This window comes from Vicia villosa, unplaced genomic scaffold (assembly GCF_029867415.1).
Source record: "Vicia villosa cultivar HV-30 ecotype Madison, WI unplaced genomic scaffold, Vvil1.0 ctg.003613F_1_1, whole genome shotgun sequence".
Lineage (NCBI taxonomy): Eukaryota > Viridiplantae > Streptophyta > Magnoliopsida > Fabales > Fabaceae > Vicia > Vicia villosa.
This window is the reverse complement of record NW_026706254.1, coordinates 204,308-229,388: the sequence shown is the minus strand read 5'-3', so window position 1 is coordinate 229,388 and position 25,081 is coordinate 204,308. Positions and strand designations below refer to the sequence as shown.

Genomic DNA, 25,081 nt, shown 5'->3' with positions numbered 1-25,081 from the left:
CAAAAACCAGCTTGTCTCCTTTTTTGAGTTCCCTCTCATTGGCAAACTCATACCACCCACGTCCTATGAACCTAACAACCTTATTGTTCATCTCTGCAAGGTGGACTTCACAAGCATAGTGTTTTCCTGTATCAACATCGTGAATCTGTAGCACCTGATCGTCCTTCAATAAATCCATCCCAACAACTTTGTGAGGGATTTCCTGCAGAATACAACATAATTGTAACTCAATAATTTCATGGCCCAACTAATTGTTATTACTAATGTGTGATATTTTTCTAAAATGACCAACTCACCAACAGATGTTTTCTAACTGTTTCCCCACACTTTAATTTCAATTTCCATACATGGTATGTTGTGGTCCTTCCAACTATTTTTTCTTTCAACTCATCTTCATCTTCCGAACTGTTAATAAAAAACAGTTACATAAGAAGCTTTTTTTTCCATACTATAACTTTTACATGTATAAGATTAATGAAAAAAATGTTAAACAAAACCTGTCATTGTCTGAGGATATGGAAATACATGCTGACCCACTACCTATCACACTTTTCATTTTCTTCGAAACCCTATCTTCTTTTGAAAACTCAGTCCCACCACCTATCACACTTTTCATTTTCTTCGAAACCCGATCTTCTTTTGGGAACTCACCCTTTTCAATCGCACTCACCTTTGCATCCTCGACATCAACTACACAGTCAACCCACTCACATTCTTTTTTCACAATCTTCGTGTCCTCACTTGAGTTACCCACTTCATTTCTCCTTTTGGTACCAGAAGAACCAACAACCCTGTTACCCAGTTCCGATGCCATTTCCTTTTCGCTTTCAACCGACCTGTTCTGGACGAACAATTCCATCTCTTTATCGATCTTCATTCTTCTCCATCTGGCCTCAGCTTCAAGTGATCGAAGTGACCTACATTATTATTTTATAGTTTAGAACCAGTTATTTATGCAACCAGTTTTGTTGCTGAACTTTTCCAACAAATATAACCTAACATTTATTAGGCAGAAAACAATAAACGACCAATTTATTACTCACCTTTCTGGTCGTTGACCGTAAAATGGGTTCCCGTAACCATTACTGGCCATTTTCCTACAGCTTGATGAACACTAAATGTGAAAGAGTCAAAATGTTCCAGGTTTTACAATAACGGCAGCCGAATACAATGTTTCGGCACTAATTTGCATTAAATATTTATTCATCATACATACTTTGCGGATAATGGATCAATACCATGGACCTAAAGCCCATTTGATTCCTAAGCCCAATATTTTTATTGGAACAATGCCATTTTCTTATTTTTTATGCTATAACTTATTATCTCTATTGTCTCTATTACAACACTAACCATTAAGGTACTTTAATTTATATCGGTTGCAACATTAACCACTTTTAAGTTTTTTTAACAAAACACCAATTTATTTTTTGGCCATTTATGCCCTCTTTTACCCCAATTTATTATTATTTAATCATTAACCTATGTCAAATATGTTAAATGGGCATTCGGAATAATAAAATTTGTTTATCCACATTCGACACTTCTGCCTAATGTAACTCCCATGCACAACCTATTAGTCAACTTTCAACACTATAACAATATATTTATAATTCTCCTGTTGTTACAATTGCTGTTTAAAATCTGCTATATATATATATATATATTAATTAAATATACACACACTTAAAACTATTTTAAAGACTACTGATCAAAACTTTTTCCAAATCCCATGCAATATGAAGTATTGCAGGAAAAGCATAACTTAACTTCAATGGACACAAAAAAACTTGGAATAAAAAAACTTACTATAAAATCACCAATACAAAATAACAAAATGCCAGGTTCTTAAGTCATAACCAGCAAACACTAAAAAACATTGTCTGTTAATTAAGAGTATAATACCAAATGCCTGAACAAAGGCATTGAAAACTACTGATTAATAAATCACCAAAAGTTACACCGAACCGCGACGCTCAACATGAACCATTATTTCATCCACTGGTGGGTATCGGATGACAAAGTGCAGTTTGTCACCAACTTTCAGTTCTGCTTCCTTTGCAAAATCGTACCAGCCACCTATCAAGTACATCTCCTTCTTCAAAGCCCTCTTCTTAATCTTGCAGTAATACGGCACTTCCTTATCTACATCGTAGATAACTATTCTCCCTTTTCTTCCACGAAGACAACTGTTGATTACATGTGCCGGAAATTGCTGCACAACGGACATAAATTATAAACATTTATCTATATCATACTTGCTACGCTGGATATACAATTTCACGTAAATGAGTCACTTACCAAAACATTGGTACACATCTTCTTTGGATCCATGACTTCACGTATCCAGTACTCTTCTTCCTCCTCCTCATAAATGGGAGTGTACATTCTGTAATTTGACTAAATTCATGGGGAATCATTTACTTTGGAATCCGATTTTAATACAACAAAACAATAAATGTTTACCCTTCATTGTGCAATCTTTCACTATCAGATACGACTGTAAAGTATTCTTTTCGAGCCGAAATTCCACCAACAGGTCCAGGATATGTCTCTTCAACCTTGCCCTTCTTTTTGTCCTTGCTTCCAGGTCCACCTTGAACACATCTGACACTTTTACGATTTACCATGTTACACTTCCCCTTACCATGCAAGATTTCTTTCGACAAACCGACTACAGCCTTGCGTTTTCTCATTGATGGGTTCTTCTTGACTGATTCATTTACAGCCTTATGATCTTTGTTATGCTTGGAAGAAGCCACTTGATTCGGTTCAACATCAATCCTTCATGGAAAAACATAACAGCTATCAAATTAACGAACATGAATTGTAAACATGATAAAATCTGTTAAAAAACAAAACCTCACCATATACTACACATAACTTTTAAAGTTATATAAAACCTCGCAGTATGTACACATGTTTATAACTTAATTACCTATCGGTCGCACCACCTGCACTTCCTGAGTATATAACTTTCCCCTTTCCTTTCTTCTCCAACCTTGCGGATGATTCGCAATTACCAACTGATGCAGCCTTTCCATGTATATTTGCCAATGCTTTGCCACGTTTATTACTCCTGCATAGGTACACAGACAAAACAATATCATATTATTTCCTGATTTATACATGTTGAACCAGAATTTAACAAATACTTTTCATGTTCATTGTAATTAATCAATTAAATTGAAACCTTCTGGATAAATATCTGCGATAAAGAGTTGCATGATACATGTTTCTCTCAGAACTAACACCAGATCCGATTACATTTCCTATTCCCTTTCCTTTAAGGAAACCTCCTATTCCTTCTTGCCCCAACTGTCCACCTATACACTTCTCAACAGGAGGTTCATCCTCACTTCTAGGTTCAGTTTTCACCTGCGATCCGGTGATCTCCTCCATTGCATCTTTCCTCTCCCTCTTTGCACGTTCTAATTCCTCCAACATAGCTTTGAGAGTGGAACTCCGCGTACGTTTCCCAGAAGGTTGCATTCTACGGCAACCATCTTCAGTTCTGCATAAAAAAACACGTTAACTACCAATCGCCGTGACGATTACTGTGTCAAAAACGATCTTACCATATACTATACTTTAATAAACAATTTATATAGCCTGTGTGGACGGTCTACGATACAAATCTACACAAACCAAACTAAGAATCACAACATGCAATCAACCTGTAAAACCTAATACATGAAATCAACCGTCTTTTCTGTAACAATGATGTGTTACGACACTAACACACATAAACAGTGTCTTTGGGAACAAACCTCATGTAAACAATAGGTTGACGGTGCGACACGACGGTGCATGCAGTGGGGTTCGCAGTATCAAGTTCGGTAACATACCTTGAATTCGTAGTCTTCGCTGTTGCCGGCCTTAGATTTTGTGCGTCTCCTTCCATTTGGGACACTGTAGAAGGTTGGTCTAGGGAAAGAAGAACAATAACTTGAATGGATGGTTCGAGATAAATGTAACTAATGTCATAGAACACTTCCCTTTATATTTCACCTTTTCATTTCCTTACAGTTACTTTTTTTTTATTTATTTTTTTTCCCTGTATTGTAGATGTAAAAAATATAACTACTCTTTCTGTTCAGCATTGTTTCAGATATTTGTTATCTATTTTCTAATTATTATTACTAAATCATATATTTCTTTCAAATATCTTGATATCTATAAAACTATTTTAAATTTCTAAGTGTGACATTTAATGATAATTTTACTCAATATATCTTCTAAATTTTAATGCAATTATACCTTCTTTGCAATTACTCAAACATATCTTCTAATCTTTAATATATATCCCGTTTTTTTAATTCATATGTAATTTCATTTTCAATTATTTCAGTTTATTGAATAAATCAATATTCCAATAATTTCATTATTCTTATTTGTAAATGAGTTTTATATTCAATGTAAATTACATCCATAAGTATTAACCACACCATTTATTTTTCCTATAATCTTATATTTTCCACACTATCTAATTTTTTCTTAATACTAACCTTATATATTTACCTTATACATCTCATTTAATTCGTCATATAAACTAATCTCTAAAACTTATTTTTAACATATTCTTTCAAATTTACTTTTCCAATAAAATATTCTGTCATGTTTTTTTTTTTACCAAAATTTCAACACCCTTTTAATAACAACTTTTACATTCCTTCCAAATTATTAATGAAAACAAATATAATTACTTAAATAACCACATTCCATACATATATATATATAGCCAACCAAAACCCAGAAAGAAAATGTAAACAACACTGAATACAACAAAAGTTACTTAAATAACCATATACCATAGTACACACATTCCATGTTTGGTTGTCCAGCAAAATATTACAACAACATTACTTATAACACTGCGAATCACACCACATAATACACAATCTGCAATAACAAAACACAACTAACAGGCATCACATTCTTAACTGATTCCCACGGCAAACAGAGACAACAATTTCTTCCACAGGAGGGTACCTAATGGTGAACTGCAAAATATCACCTTTCTTGAAGGTTTGGCTTTTGGCAAACTCATACCACCCCCTGCACAGAAACATTTCAGTCTTCCCATCTCTCTTCTTGAGAACACATTTATAGCCCTTATGTCTGTCCTTGTCATACAACATGATGCTGGTCTTGCCTTCCATTTCACACCCAGTGATTACATCAGCAGGAATTTGCTACAATTAATTATACATTGCTCCAGTTAGAATTTGCTACAGGATGAACTCACAAGAACTATCTAAATAATGTCATGCAGATATAGAGTTTTAATATATCACTTACCATAACCTGAGTCCCCATTGTTTCAGGCTTGGTGACCTCCTTGATCCAGCTTTTTTCTTTTTCGATAACAACAAACTCATCATGATTCCTGAATGTAATTGTAGGCATTTAAAACTATTCTATAATTAACTATACCCTATTACTATAACATAACAGGTTTTCACAATCTACGCTGTAATGCCTTCTATGATTTATAGAATCAATCAAAACATTTAAGTTCTCACTTTGGTTCTGGATTACCTTCTAAATATTTAACAGAAATTGATATATCTACCTTGGCTCATCAGTTGAAATACAAACGTGGTCCTCCTCAGCCTCTCCCATTACTTCTTTTCCTTTCCAGTCAGAGCTCCTTTCTTTCACACTGCCACTTGGTCCACATTGCTTCTTTCTCCTGTTATCAACCTTTTTGCATCCTGTGCCAACAGTCCCTTCCCTACAACAAGAACAAACTAATTGAACCAGTCTTCCTAATTATTTCACATTAGGCAGATTATTATTATACTTTTGATTTGTAACTACCAAATAGTTACTCTAAGTTATACCTTTCTTCAACTATTGTACTTTGTCCTTCCTTACTCATTTGCCTCTTCTTACACTTATCAAATTCTTGACCATGCTGTTCTTCCCTACATCCAAAAGAACATCAAAAACATCTTCTATCAAAACATTTTTACAATTGTCACAACACTTTTACATTTATTTATTACCTACTTAAGGTAATCTTTTTACTTAGATACGTCCAACAGTTACATTAATTGATCTGGACTATTACATAACTATAATAAGTATCACCTCGAATCATAGTTTATAAGTAACATATATCGTGTCAAGGTTTTACCTTTCGGAGTCAGAAGATAATACAATTACATTACATTCGGCGTCTCTTCTGGACTTCCTTTTCCTACCCCCAGAACCAAAAACAACCTCATCTACGGCAATGCCTTCAGCTTTTCCAGAGTGGGCGGATTGCCATCCTGCCTTCCATTTTATTGAAGTAATTCGTTTGTCGAGAATTCCCATTACACGCCTAAAGTGACTCTCGCGTTTCCAGAGACATCCCACCCACTTCCTTCGGTTGACTCTCTCCCAACCTCTCCTCCATTTACCCACAACACTTATCAGCTCCAACACCCGGCGAATCTCAATCTCCCTCTTCAGCCTTTCCCAGCTGTCCTCCATTCGAAGTTGTTCTTTGGTCCTGATATTTCAACAAGATATGGAAACATTAAAACGACAAAGATGAACATTGGACTCATAAGAACATAAACCCATGAAAGCTGCTCACATTTAAGCAAAAACTGCATAACTAATACAATATCAGAACAATATAAATACATGCAACTAACCGTTGGGGGATGTCATATGGTCCGGAATCCGTCATTGCACCGCGAATAACGATCGTTGCTCCGACGACAAACTTTTCCTCACCGTCCAGAAACCCTAACTCTTCGGGAAAATATCTAACTCAACTTCTCCTTCCAACCCTTATATGTGCTTCTGTTGCATGTATATGTCTTGGGCCCATTAATACTATATTTAGCCTAATGTCTTTATGCTGGCCCATTAAAGGTAGTACAATTTTTGTCCTTTTTAACAAAAACAAAATTGTTGCAACTATTATATCAGATACATTACTAATTGGGAAAATTTGTCTTTAGTACTTTGTGATGTCAACTATATTTTTTATAAACTCTAATATTGCTTTTTTTTATTGCCCTTTTTGCATTTCAATTTTTTTTCCAAGTTTTGACATATAGGTCCCACTAATTTTGACTACATAAACATTATAATTATTTATTTTCTCTCTTTAAATATTTATAACACAATATTTAAAAACTCATCCCATTATTTTTATTTCTACAAATTTTTAATATCAACCCATGTTTTTTCCATTCTTATATATACTAATAACCAACTTTTTTTTCCCATTTCATATATTTATTTAAAAACAAATTCATTAACCTATTCTAATTTTTTTAATCGATTCTATTTTTATTTTCATTTTTTATTCTTGACAAAACGATACACAAACCGACACCAGAACCCGTGCGGACGCTCGGGTTTCCCACTAGTTTATGTTGTAGATATCCTTAGTAACAAAGTTGAGACACCAAAAGAAGGCATATATTCCAAAAGTTCGAACTTAAGCTTGGAGGTTCTATAGGCTTTGGAGGAAATCAGAAGGGTAAGAGCATTGGTGTAGGAACAATCAGTAACGATTCTCTTCCCTCTACAAATGTTTTGTTAGTTGAAGGACTAATGCATAACTTCCTATCCATAAGTCAATTGAGTGACAATGGTTATGACATTATATTTAATCAAATATATTGTAAGGTTGTAAGTCAAAAGGATGGCTTTGTACTTTTTAGTGGTAAGAGGAAAAACAACATCTATAAAATAAAACTTTTTGATTTAGAAAAACAAAATATTAAATGCCTTATATTAGTGAATGGAGAACAATGGACCTGGCATAGACGGTTAGGGCATGTTAGCATGAGAATAATCTTTAAGCTCAACAAGCTAAAATTAGTCAGAGGCCTTCGAAATCTGAAGTTTGCTTCAGATGCTCTTTGTGAGGCATGCTAGAAAGGCGATTTTTCTAAAAACTCTTTTAAAGCTAAGAATGTTATTTCCACCTCTAGGCCTCTGGAACTCTTGCATATTGATATGCTTGGACCAGTCAAAAATATTTTAGTAAGTGGCAAGAAGTATGGATTAGTCATTGTAGATGACTATAGAAAATAAATATGGGTAAAACTCTTAAGACACAAGGATGAGTCACATTTTGTGTTTATTATCTTCTGTTCGCAAGTGCAAAATGAAAAAACGTTTAACAATTGTTAAATTCAAAAGTGATCATGGTGGTGAATTTGAAACTAAAGATTTTGAAAAACTTTTTGAACATAATGGCATCTCTCATGATTTCTATTTTCCTATAACTCCTCAACATAATGGATTTGTAGAGAGGAAAATCACACTTTCTAAGAAAATGGCCAGAACCATGATCAATGAAATAAATGTTGCAAAGCACTTTTGGGTAGAAGCAATAAATACTGCATGTTACATTCGGAACAAGATCTATATAATACCTATTTTGGATAAGACTCCTTATGAATTGTGGAAGAACAGAAAGCCAAACATTTCTTACTTTCATATATTTGGTTGTATTTTTATTATACTCAATACTAAAGACAACTTAAACAAGTTTGATTCTAAAGCTAAAAAACTGTATCATGTTAGGATACTCTGAACGCTTAAAAGGCTATAAAGTATATAACACTTAAACCATAAATGTTGAGGAATTAATTCACATTAATTTTGATGATAAGCTTGACTCTGAAAAGTCAAAGCAATTTGAAAAGTTTGCAGATCTGGAAATTATATATTCAAACTCCGAAGACAAAGACTCTGAGGATAAAGACTCTGGAAGTGCACAAAATGAATCTGATCAATCAGCACCAGAAGTCAGTGACACACCAGCATCTCTGAGGAAGTACAAGCAAAGCTCCTCTCATCTTGAAGAACGAATTCTGGGTGACAATACACAACCTATAAAACCATATCTTCATTCAGACAATATGAAGAAATGCATCTAGGTTTGGTGTCTATCACGGAACCAACATCCATTGGTGAATCTCTTCTAGACACATAATGGATATTAGAGATGTAAGAATAACCAAATTAGTTCACCAAAAATGAAATCTTGTGGCAAGACCCAAAGGAAAACATGTCATTGGAACCAAACGGATTTTCAGAAACAAATCAAATGAGCTAGGAGATGTGGTAAGGAATAAAGCCACACTGGTTGCACAAGGCTATAGTCAACAAGAAGGGATTAACTATACTGAAACCTTTGCACCAGTGGCCAGGTTAGAATCCATTCGTCTCTTAATATCTTTCGCAGTAAACTACAATATTGTTTTATATCAAATGGATGTTAAAAGTGCATTTTTGAATGGATACATAACAGAAGAAATGTATGTTCATCAACCTCCTATATTTGAAAGTCATAAAAACCCTAATTTTGTTTACAAACTTAAGAAATAATTGTATGGTTTGAAACAAGCTTTCAGAGCTTGGTATGAAAGACTTACCAACTTTCTTTTGAAAAATAGTTTTACAAGAGGAAAGATTGAAACTATTTTTCAAAACTTCCGTAAATCATACAAAAATGATATTTTAACAGTCCATATTTATGTTGATGATATCATATTTGGTTCTGCTAATGCTACTCTTAGCCAATAACTCTCTAAGTCTATGCAGGCCGAATTTGAAATGAGTATAATAAGAGAATTGTAATACTTTCTGGGAATTCAAATCAATCAAGGTCCAAAAGGAACCTATATCTATTAGAGCAAGTATATAAAAGAACTTGTGAAGAAATTCAATATGGTTGATAGCAAACCAGGCAAGACTCCAATGCATCCAACTTGCACTCTAGGAAAAGACGGGGGAAGTAAAGAGGTAAAATAAAAAGTATACATAGGAATGATTGGTTCCCTCCTATACTTAATTGCTTATATACCTGATATCTTGTTTAATGTATGTTTGTGTGCTAGATTCTAATCAGTTCCTAGAGAATCCCACTTAACAGTTGTTAAGAGGATATTTAGATATTTGAGAGGTACTACTAACCTTGATTTGGTTTATAAGAAATCATTAGAATACATGTTAGTAGGTTATTGTGATGCCAATTTGCTGGAGATTGACTTGAAATAAAAAAAACACCAGTGAAAGTTGTCACTTTCTGGGTGATAATCTAACTTCATGGTCCAGCAAAAGACAATCAACCATTGCATTATCAACATCAGAATCTGAGTACATTGTAGAAGCTGGTTGTAGCACTCATATCCTCTAGATGAAGAGAGTCGACTAGAAGATTTTTAAGTAAAAGAGAGTAACATTCTTATATTTTGTGACAATACTTCTGCTATTTGTTTGTCTAAGAATCTCATTTTACTCTCTAGGGCTAAGCACATTGAGATATAACATCACTTTATCAGAGATTATGTTCAGAAGGATATTTTAGACTTAAAATTTATTGATAGAGACCATAAGTGGGCTGATATTTTTATAAAATCCCTGGATGAAGATATATTAATGTCATCTGGACTCTGGGTTATATTAATGGTTAAAGTCAAGCACCTTTGTTGTGGCTAAGAAGTGTGACAGTCGACCTACTATTTCTTTCAGCGATCAAAAACACTTGAATGACTTTTGGAAGTTATTTTTCTTGGGTAAAATAAAATCATGTTTTGACACCCCTTATGTCATTAATTCTCTAGAATATCAATGATCACTTATATCAAATGTGTCATGTTGTAAAAGCTTTTTTTTTCGAGGTGTCGTTTGAGTTCTCTTCCATTTCAACCCTAAACTTTGATTCGTTCTAATCTCTTACACTTCCTCTTCTCCATTCTATTTAAACACCATATACATTACTCACTCCTTATATGCTAATCCTTTATTTTTCAAACCTTCTATGAAAATTCTTTCTCTCCTTTCAAATCAGTTAACCTTAATCCAAAGATGTCTTCTAGAACTTTCAACGGTGATAAAAACCTCTTGTTCACACTCAATGAAAACATTGTTGACTTTGAAGAACTGAAGGAACAATGGTTTAATATTTACAGGATTGTCTCCATTCCACGATGGAACAACTACTCTGACAAGCTCTGTGGACCCATTTTCCTTATCTTGTTAAAGAATTATGGGTGAATGTATCCATTAAGCAAATCGGTCATAATGCTTCTGAAATCCAGTTTGAGATCCTTGGTTTCCCATTCACCATTGCTCCACTACTTATTGATAAAGTAATAAAATGTGAAGATAATGACTTTTATGTTGAGCGGTACAGAAGAGACAACCCTTTTATCTCTGATATTCTCAAACGTTTCTATGCCACCCATGAAAAACCTACAAATGCCTCTACTCTCACTCCCTTGGAAAAAATATGGCATAAGTTGCTGGTGTCCCAAAATAAACTAAAAATATGGAAGAATATAGTAAAATGGACGAGGATATGAAGATAGTTACACACCGTCTTAAAGACCATGGTATAAGTCCAACAATTCAAATGAAGTTGGGGAAGTATAAAGAGGGATAAATGAGTCATAACTTCTAGTTTGAACTCATTAAAATGAAACTAAAATTTCATATATCTTAAGACCACTTAATATGTGAGAAACTTTCAAAATCTATAAAAATTATTATGACATCCTAAGAATCTTCTTTGAGACAAAGGAATGCCGAACCATTTCAACAGTCATTACCAACCCTATATGAATATTGGACTTTCTTCGCCATTTTAAGCTTCCAAATATAAGGAAGAATGAGTCTGTGAATGGGAGAAAAAACTTCCCCCCACAATCAAGAAAAGTGAAAATAAAAAACAACAACGGAAATAACCATTGTTAGGGTGACGAAAACTATTCTAGAGTGATATTGGAAAATAAAAACCATTACTTATTTAAGGTGTAAAGGTCAAAAGACACTGGTTCTTTTAGGTCTAAAATGTGTGTGTCTACCAACACCACAACCATAAGAGTAATACTCGAGGGCCAAGAGGTGTGTGTCCACCATAAGAGTGATAGTTGAGGATAATAGTTATAGGGCTAAACAAGCCATTATGAGAACAACTAGAAAGTAAACAATGATGCAAAATACAAAAAACAATAAAGATGAACCATAAAAACACACAAGCATTAGCAAACACACTACACATGACAAAATAAAGAAAACAAAAGACGCAATTAGAAAACTTACTAGAAAATAAGGGATTGAGATGGTTAATACTAAAGAGGGAACAGTGAACTTTTTTCTATGCAACGAAGGATCGAAGAAAACAAAAATAGTAAAAGAGGTTGAAAAAAGCTTACCTGACCAACAATAATATCTTCCTTTTGTTAAAAAAAAGGTGATAAAATACTTGAAGTTTTATTTATATAATCACATAAACAAAATTAAAAGCAAGAAAAATAATAGTATTGTTTTAGAAATATTTTTGACATACTTAAATGAGTAGATGGCCATTTACAATGATATATTACTTATTAGTTATGAAGTGTTATAATGCTCTATAAATTTTTATATAAAATATCTATAATATTAGACTAAAAACTAATTATGAGCATTACTTTTTTCTTTTAAATATAATGCTATGCTTACATCTCCTTTCTCTACCGAGGAATTTTGTATAAAACTTTTTTTCCATGAAGTCTGATAAATGTTTGGGGCCTGATGACTTTAACCTGGGTTTCTATCAAAACTTTTGGCCGAGGAAAGAACAACAATTTTTTCAAGGTTGTTGTAATTGTTTAGTGACATGTATATTCCTCTGCACTCTTGATTTGACTAACAATGCTTTTATTCCTAAAGGTGATGAGCAAAATACTATAAAAGATTGACGCATTTACAAATGTAAGTTTTTAACTGTGGGGTCAAAGTTATTTATTATGAATATTCATATAAATGTATATGAATACATAAGTGATAAAGTAATCAGGTCGTTTGTTATCTGTAAGGCCTGGTTCAATTGACAAATGTTATCTACAATATAAGAAAGTTAACTGCTCTGAAAATACCAAAAATGCCCTTTTCTCAATTCCTCTTCATTTAGACTATACACGTGGACACTCTCTTTGCATCAGGTTGCTTTCTCTTTCCAATTTCACTTTTGTTCTCTATTTTCCCCATCTTCCTCCTTCTCTTTTTTCGCAAAACCCTATTCACCTTTTCACTCAATGAAAAACTTTCCCTATCAAATCTGCAGGCTCAACTTTTCAGATTGCTTGCAACTAAGGTTTTGCTCCAATCAATACAAACCCTATCTCACTTTATTTTCCTTCCGGAAAGTAAACCAATTTCCTAACACTTTCTCTGATATCGTTCTTCTTCTGAGTTATGTGCATGCAGTTTTGTTATTGAATCCGGTTGTTGGTTGATGGGTTTGTTGTTCGTTTAGGCTTTGTTGCTGAGTTCGCGATGATGAATATGATGTTGATGGTGACGATGAATACATTTTCTAATTATATCGTGATGTTGATTCTGAACCGTTAATGGTTGTTGCTGAGGGTTACGGTCGTGAAAATTGATTATGATGTTGGTGACGTTGAAAGTCAAATTAAATTGGTGAGATCTTTCTTTGTTTTTTGGTATTTTGAGTTCTATAATCTCTCTTTTTCTCTCAATATTTTCTGAAGGGTTTGTGTAAAAAATGAGGAAGATGATGATGAAATAGGATTTCATGAATGTTAGTGTTGTATCAGGTTTACTGAATATGAACTGCATTCTTTTTCTTTCTTCTCATTGTTTTTGGAAAATTTGTATAGATGAGGATGACATTGATGATGAAATTTTAGGGTTTTGTATCGTAATCCCCTGGTACTGAACCGTAACTGTGATGTTATTATTGATTTTCTGCAGTGAAAAAATTTGACTCATATGTTAACTTATTCTTTTTCTCTTTACTGTGAACCAAAGTTTATTTGTGATTTGTAGTAAAGATTAGGCCGATGATTGTTATGTGAAACTGTATGAGGCCTTTAAAAATTCTGATTCCTTCACATAAACCCTTCATATTTATGTTTTTTCTAACATTACTTCACTTTCTCTTTTCATGTGATAGCGATCGATGTTGGCACAAACTATGAGAAGTTGCTGAATGATGAGTTTTACATTGGCCTTAGACATAACCGAGCAACTCGGAAGGTTCGATCATCCCTAACACTCACTGGATTTTGTACATTGGGTGTGAAATTTCTATATTGCTAACATTGTGTTTGTTCATCATGGTTTAGGAATATACGGAGCTTCTAGACAACTTTATGCATGCAGTTAAGCAGAACAATGGAGAGAAAATTCTTGTGCGGGTTATATATCTGATTTAGCACCATGTGTGGCTTTGGTGTTTTGCTTGAATCAATTATTTTCTTGATTTTATTTCGAAATATGATCATAGGCTTTGGTATTATGTTGGTGCTTACTCTGAGAATTACGATATGTCGTATATTTTTGGTTTTGGAATGACTTTTGGTGGAGGTGGTTTTGCAATAAGTGCTTCTTTTGCAAATGTTTTATCTAAAGTTTTTTATTCATGTATTGAGAGATATTCACATCATTTTGGAAGTGATGCTAGGGTGTTCTCTTGCATAGTTGAACTTGGTGTTGGATTAACATATGAACCTGGTTTTCATCAGGTAATAATCACTTTTTATTTATTGAATATTTGTTTACTGATTCATTCCTGTAATAATAATAATCATTTCTTATGAAATTGGATTATAGGTTGATTTAAGGGGAAATATCTTCGAATTATTGGCTTCACATCCACTAAGTCTCATGTTATCCTTACATCATCCAGATCTCGTGGAACCAATCTTTCCTCAAATGACAGCTTCAAATTCATTTCAACATTTATTTGAAGCTGCAAATGTTGATTCATAGAGAATCTTACAGCAAACAGTTTGTTACAATAAACAATTTTCGCTGACGATTTCAGTATCATGCGGCTATGTTGTTCAAGTATTCCAAAACAATGAACTTTTACCAGATGTTCTTAGAGTTCGAGAAACATTCAAACCATGGAGAGAAGACTTACCATTTTCCGGAGTATATACATTTAGTAGAACAAAAATTCATCCGGATTCTTCTGAATGGCCTGTGATTTTTTACCTAGACAATGTATCTTCTGATAAAGATGGTATTATTAGCAACTATACGAAATCTTTTCGAGATTGTTCAAAGATAATACATCATTGAAGAATTTGGAGCTGATTAAAGTAGTCACAAAAAAGTTAGACCTTGACATCAAACAGGTAATATGTTTTAGGTGGAACTTAATTTTATGCAGTAACATAATGTTTTTAATTTGGTAATTAGTAATGCTAATTTAGAAAATCATACATTTGTATTCAAAGTCCAAGAAGGCAATATATAGAATCATCTGATGTGTTTCTTCTGTCTGGTGTAGGGGGTTTTGGTCTGGCTTTGTGGGGATGTCAAGTGCAGCAAGGTGCTTCCGGGTAAGATTGTTCATTTATCTAAGGATTGTTCAGTTTTTGTTGTTGATAATGGGAAGGTTGTGTTCAAGAGAGATGGAACATTGCCTACAAACTGTGCCGATTTAAAAGGTTTTTTTATTCAGCGTGTTATTGTAGGTCGTCAAGTTGGGTTGCACGGTTAGATTCAGTGGAAATTCAGCAGGAGTTCAAATTTCAGCGCCGATGTCAACGCTCAAATTAAAATATATAGTAGCATAAGTCAAATCAAATCAAATCAAATCAAACCAAACTAATCACTCATACATTCTATATTCTCACCTCACTTACTTTAATTAATTACGATCGTAATCTATTGATTTCATCATCATCATCTGTTAATCATGTTGAACACTGTTGGTCAGATCATCAAGTGCACAGGTAAACCATCTCCTTCTTTTTAATTCCTACTATATTTTAATCAACAATCCATTGATTGTGTTTTGAAAATTTGTACAATAATTGCAGCTGCGGTTGCATGGGAGGCTGGGAAGCTGATGGTGATTGAAGAAGTAGAGGTGGTGTAACACCCCTCTAATAACCCGCGGCAATTAAACAATTTAAGATCAGAGTAACATGCACAAGGGCGTCACAATTCATAATAATTAAAATAAACATCATCAGTCGTACGTCACGCATTTACTGAAGAAAACATCTTAACATAACTCATAAATCAATAACTCATGTTTACACAGCGGAATAAATCACCAACTAGCATTACATCATTAATGCTTTCAATCTTCAAAATAAAATAAACAAAACAGAGTTAATGCCATAAATTAAAAAAACAGTGTTCCCCCAGTGTTACATCTATCAGAGCATGACCCGACGCTAACTGACACACTGACTCATGAGCTAATCCGCACCGAGTCGAAGCCGCTATCCTCAATCTGAAAAATATAGTGTAAGGGTGAGTCTCAATTGCAATTAACAAATATTATTGCAACATAAATAACAATACATCAACAGTTATATTATTCACCCAACTCATCTATATCCAGATCGTCCATCATCATACAAACACATACCACCAGAAACAATACAAGAGAAATACATTCAATCATGTTATCAAATTCATGCATATGAATGCAACTGACTCTATGCATGTGGTACCAAACATCACCAGTGGAAATCATCCACCGACTGATCTATCATCATCCAGATACGGCCCTGCCAGCACAAATTCCACACAATGGGAGTTCTGCCCTTCACTGAATTCTTTCATCATCTAGGATTCACCCCTCATCAATGTTTATGAATGCATGCAAACATATATATAACATACTTTCATCATTACCATTCTATGAGTAGCATCATCTATACTCATTTCATCATCATCATCATCATCATCATCATTATTAAGCATGTTCATATATACATTAACATCATTCAATACAATCAAATCATCAGTAAACCACAAGATCACATCACAAGGTTTACTCATTCTCAAACAGCACACAAAATAGGCTTACAGATCGAAAGTTACGCATCATTGAACTTTCCAGAAAAATCACAAAACAGAATTTTCACATACAAAAGCCATACGCGTATCACCAGTCCCATACGCGTATCACCCTTTGCCCATACGCGTACCATACGCGTATCACTAGAATCCAAAATGGCCTAACACCAACTCATACGCGTATCAGCCTTGCCATACGCGTATCACCAGGACCAATTTCCTTTTCAAAATTTCCCATACGCGTATGAGCATCCTCATACACTTCTCATACGCAAATCACCAGTACATGGTATTTGGGATAGGGCAGCTGCTTATCATATGCGTATAGCCCCTGGGGATTGTCCCTCATACGCGTATGACCTCATCCCATACGCGTATGACACTGTTCCATACGCGAAAAACCAGAAAAATGCACAGAATTCTGCAGTTTCGTAACAGTCCAATTCTCACTCGTTTCTACTCATACCAGTCCACGATCTTGAGTCTAAAACAGTCCATTTTTCACGTTTTCATTCACAGGATTCATTCATACAGATTAATCTATCATCCTATATTAATTCACACAATCAAACCCCCAAAATCTAGATCAATTCTTAGAACCCAAAACCTAACTATGACATACAAATCAAATTGACTCAACAACACAACTATTCATAAAGTATTCATCTATAATCACAATAAGAGATGATAATTGGAAGAGTCCCCCTTTACCTTTGCCAAATTTCTTGATCTTTGGTCTCTTCCTCTTTGTTCCTCTTTCACGTTCTTCGTGTTCGAACTTCTCTCTTTTCACGTTTTGTTCCTTCTTTCCCAATTCTAATTATTTTATGAAAAATAATATTAAATTAGTAAGGGCTTTACTACACCACACCCCCTCTTCTTACTAATCTCTTACATGGCCCAAATGCCATAAACCATCATTTTTCAATTATTTTCATAAAATCCATAATAATTATAATTATTAATCTAATATTCAAATTAAATTAAAATTAAAATTATACGGGTGTTACAACTCTCCCCCACTAAAAGAGTTTTCGTCCTCGAAAACATACCTCAGGTAAAGAGCTCCGGATAAGAATCCTTCATCTGACTCTCTAGTTCCCAGGTAACATTTCCCTCAGCCGGTCCTCCCCAAGCTACTCTGACCAATGTTATTTCCTTGCCACGCAATTGCTTTAGCCTTCGATCTTCAATCCTCACAGGCAACGTCTCAACTGTTAAGTTGTCTTTCACCTGCACATCATCTACTTGGATCACATAGGACGGATCCGAAATATATTTCCTCAACTGAGACACATGAAATACATCATGCAAATTGGCAAGCATCGGCGGTAAAGCAATACGATATGCCACTTCTCCCACTCTTTCAGGAATTTGGAATGGTCCAATAAAACACGGAGTCAACTTCTTTGACTTCAATGCTCGACCAATACCTGTCATAGGAGTAACTCTCATAAACACATGATCTCCCTCTTGAAACTCAAGTGTTTTCCTCCTCTTGTCATGATAACTCTTCTGACGACTCTGAGAAGCTTTCATCTTCTCTTGAATCATCTTAATATTCTCTGTAGTCTGTTGTACAATTTCTGGTCCAATCACAGCACTCTCACCAGATTCGTACCAACACAACGGCGTCCTACACCTCCTACCATACAAAGCCTCAAACAGAGCCATACCAATACTCGAATGATAACTGTTGTTGTACGTAAACTCAATCAAAGACAGATAACTATCCCAAGCACCTCCTTTTTCCAACACACAAGCACGCAACAAATCTTCTAACGACTGAATCGTCCTCTCAGTCTGTCCATCCGTCTGCGGATGATAAGCAGAACTCAATCTCAGCTTAGTACCCAAAGCTTTCTGCAAACCTTCCCAGAACTTAGACGTAAATCTCGGATCTCTGTCGGATACGATACTAGAAGGAATACCATGTAGACTAACTATCTTCTCAATATATAATTGAGCCAGCTTCTCCATCGGATAATCCATTCTTATCGGTATAAAATGTGTAGACTTTGTCAACCTGTCCACCACGACCCAGATAGCTTCACAATTCTTAACAGTTCTTGGCAAACCAGAAACAAAGTCCATCGATATGCTATCCCACTTCCACTCAGGAATAAACATCGGTTGCATAAACCCAGATGGCTTCTGATGCCCAATTTTTGACTTCTGACACGTCAAACAAGAATACACAAACTCAGCAATTTCCTTCTTCATTCCAGGCCACCAAAACAACTTTTTCAAATCATGATACATCTCGGTAGCACCAGGATGAATACTTAAGCCACTACGGTGTCCTTCTTCCAAAATACGCTTTCGGAGTTCAGCAATATCAGGAACACAAACTCGATCACCAAACCTCAGTATACCATTCTCGTCAACTCTGAATTCACCATTCTTGCCTTGATTAATCAAAGTCAACTTATCAATCAATTCAACATCAGCTTTCTGACCTTCTCTGATTTCTTCAAGAATACCACTAGTCAGCTTTAGCATACCCAGTTTAACACTAGTAGGGGTACCTTCACACACCAAACTAAAGTCTCTGAATTGTTCAATCAAATCCAATTCCTTTACCATTAGCATAGACATATGCAAGGTCTTCCTACTCAATGCATCAGCAACTACGTTTGCCTTACCCGGATGATAATTCAAACCAAAATCATAATCCTTCAGAAATTCTAACCACCTCCTCTGCCTCATATTCAGCTCTTTCTGATCAAAGAGATACTTCAGACTCTTATGATCATTAAACACCTCAAATCTCGAACCATACAAATAGTGTCGCCACAACTTCAAAACAAAAACCACAGCTGCCAACTCTAAATCATGAGTCGGATAATTCCTTTCATGCACTTTGAGTTGTCTTGATGCGTACGCGACCACTTGTTGATTCTGCATCAATACACCACCTAAACCCATCAGCGATGCATCACAATAAACAACAAAAGATTCTGTCGGATTTGGCAAAATCAAAATAGGAGCACTAGTCAACCTCCTCTTCAGTTCTTGGAATCCTTCTTCACATTTTGCATCCCAAATGAAAGCCTGTCCCTTCCTGGTTAATTTAGTTAACGGCAACGCTAATTTTGAAAATCCTTCAATGAACTTTCTGTAGTAACCTGCAAGACCAAGGAAACTACGAATCTCTAACACTGACTTTGGAGCTTCCCACTGAGATACAGCTTCTATCTTTGTAGGATCGACAGCAATACCATTCTTGGAGATCACATGTCCAAGAAAACTGACCTCTTCGAACAAAAATTCACACTTCGATAATTTGGCAAAAAGTTGCTTCTCTTTCAACAGCTCTAATACAGTTCTAAGATGTTCTGCATGTTCTTCCTCACTCTTAGAATATATCAGAATATCATCTATAAACACCACCACAAACTTGTCGAGATAAGGATGAAAGATCCTGTTCATATACTCCATAAAAACACCAGGTGCATTAGTAACTCCAAACGGCATTACAGAATACTCGTAATGTCCATACCTTGTTCTAAAAGCGGTTTTCTGAATGTCGTCATCTTTTACACGAATTTGGTGATACCCAGACCTCAGATCAATTTTACTGAACACACATGCTCCCACCAGTTGATCCATCAAATCATCAATCCTCGGTAGTGGATACCGATTCTTGATAGTAACCTTGTTCAATTATCTGTAATTCACACACAGTCTCATTGAACCCTCTTTCTTCTTTACTAACAACACAGGCGCACCCCACGGAGAAACACTAGGACGAATGAATTTCTTCTCGAGCAATTCTTCTAACTGCTTCTTCAGTTCAGCCAACTCAGACGACGACATACGATACGGTGCCATCGACACTAGACTAGTTCCCGGAACCAAATCAATAGAAAATTCTACTTCTCTTTCTGGTGGTAATTCATTCACCTCTTCCGGAAAAACTTCTGGAAACTCACATACCACTGGTAGTTCGCCACTCGCCACTTTTTCCTTCACATTCATCAATGCGAACAACATAAACACCGTTGCACCATCTCCGATAGCTTCATTCACCTGTCTAGCTGTCATTTCCAGATTATCAGAATTAACTTCTTCAGGAAAAATTACAGTCTTCGCAAAACAGTTGATATGAACATGGTTGAATTCCAACCAGTTCATTCCCAGGATTATATCGAGTTGTTTCAACGGAAGGCACACTAAGTCCATCCCGAATTCTCTACCAAAAATGTCAACCGGACAATTCAAGCATGCAGACGAAGTAGTTACTGAACCCGACGCAGGAGTGTCAATAACCATACTTCTATTTATGTCAGATATCTCTAGATTCAACCTCTCAGCACAATCCAATGAAATAAAAGAATGAGTTGCTCCAGTATCAATAATCGCAACTAAAGGTGTGCCATGAATGAAACACGTACCTTTAATCAATCTGTCTTTTGGAGTAGTCTCTGACCCTGTCAAGGCAAAAACCTTTCCTCCCGATTGGTTCTTCTTTGGCTTGGTACAATTCGGACTGATGTGACCCTCTTCACCATAGTTGTAACAAGTCACAACCTTCTTCTTGCAGTCAGCAGCAATATGGCCCGCTTGGTCACACTTGTAACACTTCTTCTGATCAAGCTTACACTCGTTCCTACGATGTCCCATCTCACCACAATTATAACATCTGATACGAGCACTGGAATCTCCCCCACTAGGTTTCTTCCAAGCAGCAGGTTTACCTCTACCATATGGCTTACCTCTATCCATATGTTTCTTTCCCTTTCTGTCAACTAACTCGCGAGAGTGAGATGACTTCAGCTTGATGTTATCTTCCTAAAAAATCCTGCTACAATCCACTAAGTCGACAAACATCCGAATCCTCTGGTACCTAATGCCTTGCTTGATCTCATCACGAAGACCATTCTTAAATTTGACACATTTTGAGAACTCACTGGCTTCATCATTGTTGTAGTGCACATAGTACTTTGCCATCTCCACAAACTTTGCAGCATACTCTGGTACTGTCATATTACCTTGGACTAGTTCCAGAAATTCAACCTCTTTCCTGCCTCTAACATCCTCAGGGAAATATCTTCGCAAAAATTCCCTTTTGAATATAGCCCAAGTAACTTCTATACCGTCAGCATCCAGTTCAGCTCTGGTTGCCAACCACCAGTCATCAGCTTCCTCAGACAACATGTGCGTACCATATCTCACCTTGAGATTCTCAGCACAATCGATAACTCTGAAAATCCTCTCGATCTCCTTCATCCATTTCTGAGCACCTTCAGGATCATGCGAGCCTTTGAACAATGGAGGATTGTTTCTCTGAAAATTCCCCAGTTGCCTATCAGCACCAATCCCTGCTCCTACAGCTCCTCCTCCAAGCACACCAGCAATCATGCCCAGAGCCTCAGCGATAGCATCATCATTTCTTCCACCTCTTCCAGCCATTGCTCTGCTAATCACAAACAATCCAGTGAGAAACAAAGTATCGACAAATAACTCGTATTAGTCGCATACACGGGAAGACTGACTCTACGACTCTAGTCACAACGATCGACTATGCTCTGATACCACTATTGTAACACCCCTCTAATAACTCGCGGCAATTAAACAATTTAAGATCAGAGTAACATGCACAAGGGCGTCACAATTCATAATAATTAAAATAAACATCATCAGTCGTACGTCACGCATTTACTGAAGAAAACATCTTAACATAACTCATAAATCAATAACTCATGTTTACACAGCGGAATAAATCACCAACTAGCATTACATCATTAATGCTTTCAATCTTCAAAATAAAATAAACAAAACAGAGTTAATGCCATAAATTAAAAAAACAGCGTTCCCCCAGTGTTACATCTATCAGAGCATGACCCGACGCTAACTGACACATTGACTCATGAGCTAATCCTCACCGAGTCGAAGCCGCTATCCTCAATCTGAAAAATATAGTGTAAGGGTGAGTCTCATTCGCAATTAACAAATATTATTGCAACATAAATAACAATACATCAACAGTTATATTATTCACCCAACTCATCTATATCCAGATCGTCCATCATCATACAAACACATACCACCAGAAACAATACAAGAGAAATACATTTAATCATGTTATCAAATTCATGCATATGAATGCAACTAACTCTATGCATGTGGTACCAAACATCACCAGTGGAAATCATCCACCGACCGATCTATTATCATCCAGATACGGCCCTGCCAGCACAAATTCCACACAATGGGAATTCTGCCCTTCACTGAATCCTCTCATCATCTAGGATTCAACCCTCATCAATGTTTATGAATGCATGCAAACATATATATAACATACTTTCATCATTACCATTCTATGAGTAGCATCATCTATACTCATTTCATCATCATCATCATCATCATCATTATTAAGCATGTTCATATATACATTAACATCATTCAATACAATCAAATCATCAGTAAACCACAAGATCACATCACAAGGTTTACTCATTCTATGAGTAGCATCATCTATACTCATTTCATCATCATCATCATCATCATTATTAAGCATGTTCATATATACATTAACATCATTCAATACAATCAAATCATCAGTAAACCACAAGATGACATCACAAGGTTTACTCATTCTCAAACAGCACACAAAATAGGTTTACAGATCGAAAGTTACGCATCATTGAACTTTTCAGAAAAATCACAAAACAGAATTTTCACATACAGAAGCCATACGCGTATCACCAATCCCATACGCGTATCACCCTTTGCCCATACGTGTACCATACGCGTATCACCAGAATCCAAAATGGCCTAACACCAACTCATACGCGTATCAGCCTTGCCATACGCGTATCACCAGGACCAATTTCCTCTTCAAAATTTCCCATACGCGTATGAGCATCCTCATACGCTCCTCATATGCAAATCACCAGTACATGGTATTTGGGACAGGGCAGCTGCGTATCATATGCGTATAGCCCCCGGGGATTGTCCCTCATACGCGTATGACCTCATCCCATACGCGTATGACACTGTTCCATACGCGAAAAACCAGAAAAATGCCCAGAATTCTGCAGTTTCGTAATAGTCCAATTCTCACTCGTTTCTACTCATACCAGTCCACGATCTTGAGTCTAAAACAGTCCATTTTCACGTTTTCATTCATAGGATTCATTCATACAGATTAATCTATCATCCTATATCAATTCACACAATCAAAACCCCGAAATCTAGATCAATTCTTAGAACCCAAAACCTAACTCTGACATACAAATCAAATTGACTCAACAACACAACTATTCATATACTATTCATCTATAATCACAATAAGAGATGATAATTAGAAGAGTCCCCCCTTACCTTTGCTAAATTTCTTGATCTTTGGTCTCTTCCTCTTTGTTCCTCTTTCACGTTCTTCGTGTTCCAACTTCTCTCTTTTCACGTTCTGTTCCTTCTTTCCCAATTCTAATTATTTTATGAAAAATAATATTAAATTAGTAAGGGCTTTACTACACCACACCCCCTCTTCTTACTAATCTCTTACATGGCCCAAATGCCATAAACCATCTTTTTTCCATTATTTTCATAAAATCCATAATAATTATAATTATTAATCTAATATTCAAATTAAATTAAAATTAAAATTATACGGGTGTTACAGGTGGCGCCACCACAGGCCGGAGAAGTTCGTCTCAAGATACTCTTCACCTCCCTATGCCACACCGATGCTTACTTTTGTGAAGCTAAGGTAAATTAACCTCCCTGAATCAGAGGAAAGCAACTTGTATGATCTTCATAGGATCAACAATGAAAGAGGTGTCATGCTCAATGACAACAAATCTAGATTCTCTATTAAGGGACAACTTGTACACCATTTCGTCAGTACCTCTACATTTAGGGAGTACACCGTGGTACATGCAGGATGTGTTGCAAAGATCAACCCTGATGCACCACTTGACAAAGTTTGTATTCTCAACTGTGGAATATGATAAGATTGTGGCCTTGCCGTTCAGTTTTCATTGTTTTTTAATTAAACTAATACTACTGATTTTAATTAGTATCAGCTTCATTAACTACTTTTGGTTGGACTTTTGGAATGGTGAACCTTTGATCATTATCCTGTAAATATCTCATAATCTGCATCCTTTACTACATTATGATGTCATGCATTTTATTTCTAATGTAAAATGGAACTTTCCTTTTAAACTTCTACTTGCCTATCAAACCCTTCAATCCATAATTGACAAAATCATAATTCCTTTGATTGATAAAGAAGATAAGTACATAATTTACGGTTTGGCGGAATGAA

At 35.6% G+C, this 25,081-nt stretch overlaps 2 pseudogenes; both read left to right on the top strand.

Annotated features, from left to right (window-relative positions):
• Window positions 1-11,296: 11,296 nt before the first annotated feature.
• Window positions 11,297-15,487, top strand: LOC131641283 (uncharacterized; annotated as a pseudogene).
• Window positions 15,488-15,685: 198 nt separating this feature from the next.
• Window positions 15,686-24,761, top strand: LOC131641281 (alcohol dehydrogenase 1-like; annotated as a pseudogene).
• Window positions 24,762-25,081: the final 320 nt, after the last annotated feature.